Consider the following 10,239-nt stretch of genomic DNA (forward strand, 5'->3'; position numbering starts at 1 on the left):
TTCTCCGTTCCGACCCAGCCGGTTCGCTTCCTGATGAACAGGACGCTGTTGCTGCCGTCTATTGCCTCTCGATGTACACAAGCCCTGGCCGTCCGTATATATATGTGCAAGTACGCGCTCGAAACACCGCCATATGTACGTACATGGCTGTACTTTCTTTCTTGCACCCTGGGCGTTGTACGTACGTCTACATGCTATGTGCGCGCCTCTACCACTAGTAGAAAAGGGGGCAAAGGTCCAGGCCGGGTCAGCCCATTAGTCCTGGTTCAGTCCAGAACCGGGACCAATGGGGGCATTGGACCCGGTTCGTGAGCCCAGGGGGCCGGCCGGGCCACGTGGGCCATTGGTCCCGGTTCGTCTGGACCTTTTGGTCCCGGTTGGTGGGACGAACCGGGACCAATGGGCCTCGCTCCTGGCCCACCACCATTGGTCCTGGTTGGTGGCTTGGACCGGGACTAAAGGCTCCCCTTTAGTCCCGGTTCACGCCACCAACCGGGACAATGAGGTGCCTATATATACCCCCTCGCGTAAGAGCAGAGCACACTGCTCTGTTTTTTCTGGCCGAGGGGGAGAGGGCTTGGTGGTGCTCTAGCTCACCTCCTATGCACACAAGGTGTTCGATGGAATGCCCGAGCCACACTACTTAAGCTTTCTCCTCTCCAAGCTCGACCTCCAAGCTCCATTTTCCTCAATATTTGTCTAGGTTTAGCGGTCCGTCACGCCTCGTCCCCGTCTTCACCGCCGTCGATCACCCGCGCCGAGCTCATCGCCGGCACCACCATGGTGAGCCTCTTGTTCTTATCTTCTTTCTGAAAGGAAAAAATATTCTTACTGGTATGTTTACATAGATACTTGTATTATTTTCTTACTTTTATTATTTCATCTTATATAGTGCGATGGTTTTGGTATCCGCCCCCGTCGGCCCTCGTCCTGTCTATGATTCGGATGTGGTATATATATTATCTTTATAACTATTGGTTCATTTATTGTTTATGAAAATTATGCCGACCAACGTGACATGGACTTTATTTATCTAGGATGTATGTGAACCGGAAATTCCAACCGACCCTATTTTCGAGAGGTTAAATTTAGTTGAAGAAGAAAACAATTTCTTGAAGGAAAAAATAAAAAATTGAGGAGGAGAAGATGATATTGGAGTTTCATGTTGCGGATGTCGTCGATGACCACAAGATCAAGATGGTTGCAATGCGCTTGAAGATGAGACAGATTAGAAAATATGCCATTCATACCGAGGCTTGGTATCAATATGCCGTTGGATCAATTGTTACCTTGGTTGCGATTATGATCGCATTTGTTTTCGCATTGAAATGTTTTACATAGTTTCAATGTATGGTTTAATTAATTAGATGCTCTGGAGAGCTATATGTTGTTAGATGAGAACTATGTATGTACTTTGGTTTTAATGTGATGATGAACTTCTATTAATTTGGACACTTAATTATATATAATGCACACAGATGAACCGGTAATGGATGTACGGTGACAGACACACCTCCGAGGACATTAAGGGCGTGCATGAGTTTCTCGATGCGGCTGAGGCAAACAAGCATAATGGTTTTATGTGTTGTCCATGCACTGAATGTGGGAATACGATGTCTTACTCTAACCGGAAAATCCTTCACTCCCACCTGCTTTACAAGGGTTTCATGCAACACTATAATGTTTGGATGAGGCACGGAGAAATAGGGGTTATGATGGAAGATGGCGAAGAAGAAGAGTACAATGACAACTATGTGCCCCCTGAATATGGTGATGCTGCAACGGGGGGAGCTGGTGAAGATCAAGAGGAACCAGACGATGTGCCCAATGATGCTACAACGGGTGAAGCTGGTGAAGATCAAGAGGAACCAGACGATGTGTCCGATGATGATGATCTCCACCGGTCATTGTCGCAACAAGGACGCAATGCGAAAGTCAAAAGGAGAAGCTAAAGTTCGATCGCATGTTAGAGGATCACAAAAAAGGGTTGTACCCCAAATTGCGAAGATAGCAACACAAAGCTCGGTACCATACTGGAATTGCTGTAGTGGAAGGCAGAGAATGCTGTGCCTGACAAAAGATTTGAGAAGCTACTGAAAATATTGAAGAGAAGCTTCCAAAGGATAACGAATTGCCCGACAGTACATACGCAGCAAAGAAGGTCGTATGCCCTCTAGGATTGGAGGTGGAGAAGATACATGCATGCTCTAATGACTGCATCCTCTACCGAGGTGCATACAAGGATCTGAATGCATGCTCGGTATGTGGTGCAGTGCGGTATAAGATCAGACGAGATGACCCTGGTGATGTTGACGGTGAGGCCCCCAGGAAGAGGGTTCCTGCGAAGGTGATGTGGTATGCTCCTATAATACCACAGTTGAAACGTCTGTTCAGAAACGGAGAGCATGCCAAGTTGATGCGACGTCACGGTGAGGACCGTAAGAAAGACGAGAAGTTGAGAGCACCCGCTGACGGGTCGCAGTGGAGAAAAATCGAGAGAAAGTATTGGGATGAGTTTGCAAAGGACCCAAGGAACGTATGGTTTGCTTTAAGCGCGGATGGCATTAATCCTTTCGGGGAGCAAAGCAGCAATCGCAGCACCTGGCCCATGACTCCATGTATGTATAACCTTCCTCCTTGGTTGTGCATGAAGCAGAAGTTCATTATGATGCCAGTTCTCATACAAGGCCCTAAGCAACCCGGCAACGACATTGATGTGTACCTAAGGCCATTAGTTGAAGAACTTTTACAGCTGTGGAATGGAAATGGTGTACGTACGTGGGATGAGCACAGACAGGAGGAATTTAACCTAAAGCCATTGTTGTTCCTGACCATCAACGATTGGCCCGCTCTCAGTAACCTTTCAGGACAGACAAAGAAAGGATACCACGCATGCACGCACTGTTTAGATGACACTGAAAGTATATACCTGGACAAATGCAGGAAGAATGTGTACCTGGGCCATCGTCGATTTCTTCCGACCAACCATCAATGTCGAAAGAAAGGCAACCATTTCAAAGGTGAGGCAGATCATCGGAAGAAGCCCGCCATGCGTACCGGTGATAACGTACTTGGTATGGTCAATGATTTACACGTAATCTTTGGAAAGGGTCCCGACGGACTAGCTGTTCCGAATGACACTGAGGGACACGCACCCATGTGGAAGAAGAAAACTTTATTTTGGGACCTACCCTATTGGAAAGACCTAGAGGTCCACTCTTCAATCGACGTAATGCACGTGACAAAGAACCTTTGCGTGAACCTGCTAGGCTTCTTGGGCGTGTATGGGAAGACAAAAGATACACCTGAGGCACGGGAGGACCTGCAACATTTGCACGAAAAAGACGTCATGCCTCCGAAGCAGTATAAAGGTCCTGCCAGCTACACTCTTACGAAAGAAGAGAAAGAAATCTTCTTTGAATGCCTGCTCAGTATGAAGGTCACGACTGGCTTCTCGTCGAATATGAAGGGAATAATAAATATGCCAGAGAAAAAGTTCCAGAACCTAAAGTCTCATGACTGCCATGTGATTATGACGCATCCGCTTCCGGTTGCATTGAGGGGGCTTCTACCGGAAAACGTCCGATTAGCCATTGTGAAGTTATGTGCATTCCTCAATGCAATCTCTCAGAAGGTGATCGATCCAGAAATTGTACCAAGGCTAAGGAGTGATGTGGCGCAATGTCTTGTCAGTTTCGAGCTAGTGTTCCCACCATCCTTCTTCAATATCATGTCGCACGTCCTAGTTCATCTAGTCGACGAGATTGTCATTCTGGGGCCCGTATATCTACACAATATGTTCCCCTTTGAGAGGTTCATGGGAGTCCTAAAGAAATATGTCTGTAACCGCGCTAGGCCAGAAGGAAGCATCTCCGTGGGCCATCAAACAGAGGATGTTATTGGGTTTTGTGTTGACTTCATTCCTGGCCTTAAGAAGATAGGTCTCCCTAAATCGCGGTATGAGGGGAGACTGACTGGAAAAGGTACTCTTGGAAGTGACTCAATAATATGCAGGGATGGATATTGTTGGTCTCAAGCACACTACATAGTTCTACAGAACTCTACCTTGGTGACCTCGTATGTCGATGAACTGAAGAACAGTCTGCGCTCCAAACACCCAAAGCAGTGCGACGAGTGGATTACATGTGAACACATCAGGACTTTCAGCAGTTGGTTGGAAACACATCTTAGAGGTGACAACACTGTTTGTGATGAGCTGTACTTGTTGTCCAGGGGACCATCTTTGACTGTATTGACTTACAAAGGATACGAGATAAATGGGAATACATTTTACACAATCGCCCAAGATCAAAATAGCACCAACCAGAATAGCGGTGTCCGCTTTGATGCAGCAACCGAGAGCGGAAAGGACACATATTATGGTTACATAGTGGACATATGGGAACTTGACTACGGACATGATTTTATGGTCCCTTTGTTTAAGTGCAAATGGGTCAATCGGTCAGGAGGCGGGGTACAAGTAGACCCATAGTACGGAATGACAACAGTGGATCTGAAAAATCTTGGGTACACTAACGAACCGTTCGTCCTAGCCAATGATGTGGCACAGGTTATCTATGTGAAGGACATGTCTACCAACCCGAGAAAAAGAAAAGATAAGGAAGTGAATACATCATAGGATGAGCCAAAGCGCCACAAAGTTCTTTCAGGAAAAAGGGACATCCTGGGAGTGGATGGCAAGACAGACATGTGTGAAGATTATGAAAAGTTTCATGAAATTCCTCCCTTCAATGTCAAGGCTTACCCAAGCATCCTGATAAACGATGAAGATTATCCATGGTTACGACGCAATAAGCAAATGACACAAGAAAAGAAAAAGTGAAGACTTTCTCCCGCAACTATTATGATGATACCATGCCAACTTTGTAACACATGAGTATGCTACGCCAACTTTTTCAGAGTTCATTTGAAAACTATGAATTTAGGTCGAATTTTCTCTATAGGTGCATCTATGTTCATTTTTAAGTAAAGTTAATCACAAACTTGTGATTCACACAAATTTCAAAGAATTCAAATTTTAACTATTCAAATTTGAAAACTAATAGCACTAACAGAAAGTTTATAATTTTTCTAAAAGTAATGGCACTAACAGAAAGTTTATAATTTTGCTGCCCTAAAAGCAAAAAGAATTAAAAAATAAAGCAAAAAACAAAAGAAAATAAATAATACAGAAAACAAAACAAAAAAACTGGAAAAAATAAAAATAGCAACAATAAGTATTTTGTTGTAAGTAGAAACAAAATAAAACAAATAAAGCAACAAAGAAAACAAAAAAAACTAAAAAAGTGTTTTCAAATTTGAAAACTAATAGCACTAATAGAAAGTTTATAATTTTTCTAAAACTAAAAGCAAAAAGAATTAAAAAATGAAGCAGAAAACAAAAGAAAATAAATAATGCAGAAAACAAAACAAAAATAATGGAAAAAAGTAGGGCTCGCCCCTGGCCCATGACCATTAGTCCCGGTCTGCGCCACAAACCGGGACTAAAGGGTTGATCCTCGTTGCGCTCAGAGTTTAGTCCCACCTCGCCAACTGAAGCGCGCCCACACCGGTTTATAAGCCCGTCCCTCTCTGCCTTATTGAGCTCCTCTCAAAGTGAAAATAGATGCCCCTATATAGGGAATTTGACCTAAATTCATAATGAATTTCTGTGAAATTCATAGAAATTGAATATGAATTTAGGTTGAATTTTCTCTATAGGTGCATCTATGTTCATTTTTTAGTAAAGTTAATCACAAACTTGTGATTCACACAAATTTTAAAAAATTCAAATTTAAACTATTCAAATTTTAAAACTAATGGCACTAAAATAAAGTTTATAATTTTTGTGACCTAAAAGAAAAAAAATCACTAAAAAACTATAAGTATTTAGTTCTAAGTAGAAATGAAAAAATAAATAGCAAAAAAGAAAAAAATGCCTATAATATTTGTTATGACTAACTAAAATTACCAAATTGAGTATAATGATAAAACACAGTAATATTAAATAGCAGGAAAAAGAATGACTCAAAAATCAATTTTTATAGTAAAGTTATTCATAAACTAGTGATTCACACAAATTTTAAAAAATTCAAATTTAAACTATTCGAATTTTAAAACTAATGGCACTAACAGAAAGTTTATAATTTTTGTGACCTTAAAGAAAAAAGAAATCACTAAAAAACTATAAGTATTTAGTTCTAAGTAGAAATGAAAAAATAAATAGCGAAAAAGAAAAAAATGCCTATAATATTTGTTATGACTAACTAAAATGACCAAATTGAGTATAATGTTAAAACATAGTAATATTAAATAGCAGGAAAACGAATGACTCAAAAATCAATTTTTATAGTAAAGTTATTCATAAACTAGTGATTCACGCAAATTTTAAAAAATTCAAATTTAAACTATTCAAATTTTAAAACTAATGGCACTAAGAGAAAGTTTATAATTTTTGTGACCTAAAAGCAGAAAGAAATCACTAAAAAACTATAAGTATTTAGTTCTAAGTAGAAATGAAAAAATAAGTAGCAAAAAAAAATGCCACCTACTGAGCCAGCATGGCCTGAATACAACTAGAAATCCAACCATGGGCCAGGATTCAGGCCCGCAGCAGGCCTAGTAGGCCCACAGGCATTGCAGTGTCCCATTAGGCCCGTAAGCCTGCAGTTCAGAGGAGTTCGAAAGGGAACACAGAGCAGGGCTTATAAGCAGGTGCGGGAGCTCTTCAGCTAGCGAGGTGGGACTAAAAATCCCACCGCACCGCACCGCGGCGCACGCCATTGGTCCCGGTTAGACGCAAGAACCGGGACCATAGGGGGGCATTCGTACCGGTTCATGGCACAAACCGGTACGAATGCCTACCTATGGTACCGGTTCGTGCAACGAACCGTGACCAATGGCCTCTGCTTCCCGCCCTTTGGGCTGCCGAAATGAGACCTTTGGTCCCGGATGGTAGCACGAACCGGGACCATAGGTGGCATTGGTACCGGTTCATGCCACGAACCGAGACCAATGCTTCATGTATATATATATATACCCACCACTTAGCGGTTTCAGTTTACATCGCCCATTTCCCCCCGACGCCGCCAAGCTCATCACCGCCAGGCTGCCTCGCCGTCGCCGCCCACGCCGTTGCCCCTGCCCCGCCCCCGAGCCCACGCTGACGCCGTCCGCCGCCCATTCCGTTGCCGTCCGTCGCCCCCGAGCATGCCCTGTCGCACCCCCTGTGCCCCCGAGCCAGTCCGCCACCCCCGAGCGCGCCCTGCCTCGCCGTCGTCGCCGAGCGCGCCCCGCCGTCACCCTCGCCGACCCGAGCCCATCCTCGTCGCCGTCGCCCCCGATGCCGGCCGCCCGCGTCTCCTCCCCGATCCTGCCGGGAGAGGTAGCGACCGCCCCATCCTCCCCATTCCTTCCTCCCCCTTGCAAAATATTGATATGATGAATGAGGGGGGGGGGGTCATGTCACTAGTAGAAAAAGGGCCTTTAGTCCCGGTTCATAAGGGCCTTTAGTCTCGGTTCTGGAACCGGGACTAAGGGGTCGGTACTAAAGCCTCCCCCTTTAGTCCCGGTTCTAACTGGAACTGGGACTAAAGGCCCTCCACGTGGCCGTTGCCTGGAGGTCCACCTTTAGTCCCGGTTGGTAACACCAACCGGCACTAAAGGATATTTTATGATTTTTTTTGAATTTTTTTTTGAAATTTTTTTAATTTCAAATTTCTGAATTATTTTAACCTATAATCTCTAATCACCCCTCATCACTGGTCAATTTAACCTTTAATCTCTAATCACCCCTCATCATTCCAAATCATCTAACTTCCCGAACGGTCACCCATCCTCTCACTACTCCAGCCTGAGCATGCTTAACTTCCGGGTTCTGTTCTCCCTCGTTTCCAAGTCTGCACTTGTTGTTTTCCTGACAATAGTAACTTGGCAATCCTATTAACCCTCAGGAATTTAGCTTGAGCATGAAGTCACACATTTCACTGTTTGAGTTTGGAACTATTGTTCTAAAAATCAATAATTATTTAGTAACACTAATATTTCTTGAATAAGTAGTTTGACCATAGTTGACCAAAATTTAAAAAAACTGAAATAATTATTTAGTAACACTAATATTCTTGAATAATTATTTAGTAACACTAATACTTCTTGAATAAGTAGTTTGACCATAGTTTGACCAGATTTAACAAAAATTCAAAAAAACTGAAATTTGAGCATAACTTTTTTCCTTTTAGAATTTGAGGATTCTAAAAATTTGCAAACAGGCCGTAGGCCGTCTCCATCGGATGCGGATTTTCGTTCCGAACATTTTGATATATTATTCAAGAAGCCATTTTACATCGTATGCAAAAGTTATAGCCGTTTTACATTTTCCCTACATTTTTTGCAAAACATGTCCAAATTTAAGTTTTTAAATTTTCCTAACTAGTAGATGTAGTAACATAACCACCTCTCGAAGGATTTTAAATTTTGAAGTTTCTATCATTTTCTTTTGCTTTTTACAAAACTGAAAAGGCGATGCACAGGGGGGACGTAGGATTTGAAAATTGCACCATTAGTACCGGTTCATGGCACGAACCGGTACTAAAGGTTAGACCTTTAGTACCGGTTCGTGCCACGAACCGGTACTAATGGGCATCGCACCCTTTAGTACCGGTTTGTGCCACGAACCGGGACTAAAGGTCCCATTTGAACCGGGAGTAATGCCTGTATGGTGCCCTCGCCGCTTGAACCGGGACTAATGCTCACATTAGTCCCGGTTCGTAATGCAACCGGGATTAATGCTTTTTTCTGGCTGGACCAAAGCCCCTTTTTCTACTAGTGTGTGTATGTATGTATGTATGTATGTATGTGTGTGTGTATGTATATGTAAATTTTGATATTTTTTTGTTCATATATAATGTAGATGTCTATGTATGTATGGAATGATATCGATGGATGTATGTATATAGAACATTCGTAGAAAATATGACGAATCCGATATGACCAATGTCCCCCTCCGGTTCACTTGGGAACACTAACTCTCTCAGAGAAAAAAATGTTATCGGGGGGAAAAATGTTCTAGGATCGTCAAGGGGTCGAGAGGGGGTCGAGGGTCGCCGAGGGGTCGAGGGTCGAGAGGGGGTCGAGGGTCGCCGAGGGATCGAGGGTCGAGAGGGGGTCGACGGTCGCCGAGGGGTCGAGGGTCGAGAGGGGGTCTAGGGTCACCGAGGGGTCGAGGGTCGTCGAACATGAGAGGAAGAAGGGGATAAAAAAAGAAGAGGAAGAAGAAAAAAAAGAGGAGAAGAAAGAATAGAGGAGTTCTTCTACTCTTTTCTTCTTCTTCTTCCTCTTTTTTTATCGGGAACGAGGGTCGTCGAGGGTCGCTGAGCGGTAGAGGAAACCCTAAATAGCAAGTATCGTCAATGTGAGTACATGTGGCCGTCGGTGTCGGACACTACATCCATGTCCCACAAGCCACACGTATATATGTTCTCTGTGTGTGTGTATATATATATGTTCATGTATATATGCAAAAGATAGATTATCGAGGAGGGGGTATATCGACCCCCCCTCATGTTGAAGTTATCAGGATGGGGTATATCAACCCCCCCCCCCCCACATGTTGAAGAAAAAAAAGAAGAAGAAAGAAAATCTATTTTTTCTTCTTCTCCTCTATTCCTTTCTTCTTCTGCTCTTTTTTCTTCTTTTTTTTTCTTTGACACGTGGGGGGGCGATATACCCCCTCCCGATAACTTCAACACGAGGGGGGGGGGCGATATACCCCCTCCCCGTTAATATTATTTTCCCATGTACGTATGTCGTGTCGATATAAACACCCGATAACTTGAACACGTGGGGGGTCGATATACCCCCTCCCGATAACTTCAACATGTGGGGGGGGGGGTTGATATACCCCCTCCCCGATAATATTATTTTCCCATGTACGTATGTCGTCGTTGTCGATATACCCCAAACCCTTGAAGTGTTGTTGAGGCCACCCCAAACCCTAGAGAAGCAGCATCGAGGCCACTAATTAATATTAGTTCTACGTTTGCCACTAATATATCCATCTGTCATGTTGGAATAATAATTGCCATGTTGTAAATATTTGTAGAAAATATGGACACCGCCGGAGACGAAGTACAAGAAGAGTTGTTGGGGGACATAATCGCACGAGGAAGTGATGCCGTCTGCTCGTTGTTTCTCAACAACACCGACGGTCTGGAAGTAGCTGGCTATGATTATCATGGCTCC

Source organism: Triticum urartu, chromosome 3A (assembly GCF_056163025.1).
Source record: "Triticum urartu cultivar PI428250 chromosome 3A, HENAU_Tu73, whole genome shotgun sequence".
NCBI classification, from domain to species: domain Eukaryota; kingdom Viridiplantae; phylum Streptophyta; class Magnoliopsida; order Poales; family Poaceae; genus Triticum; species Triticum urartu.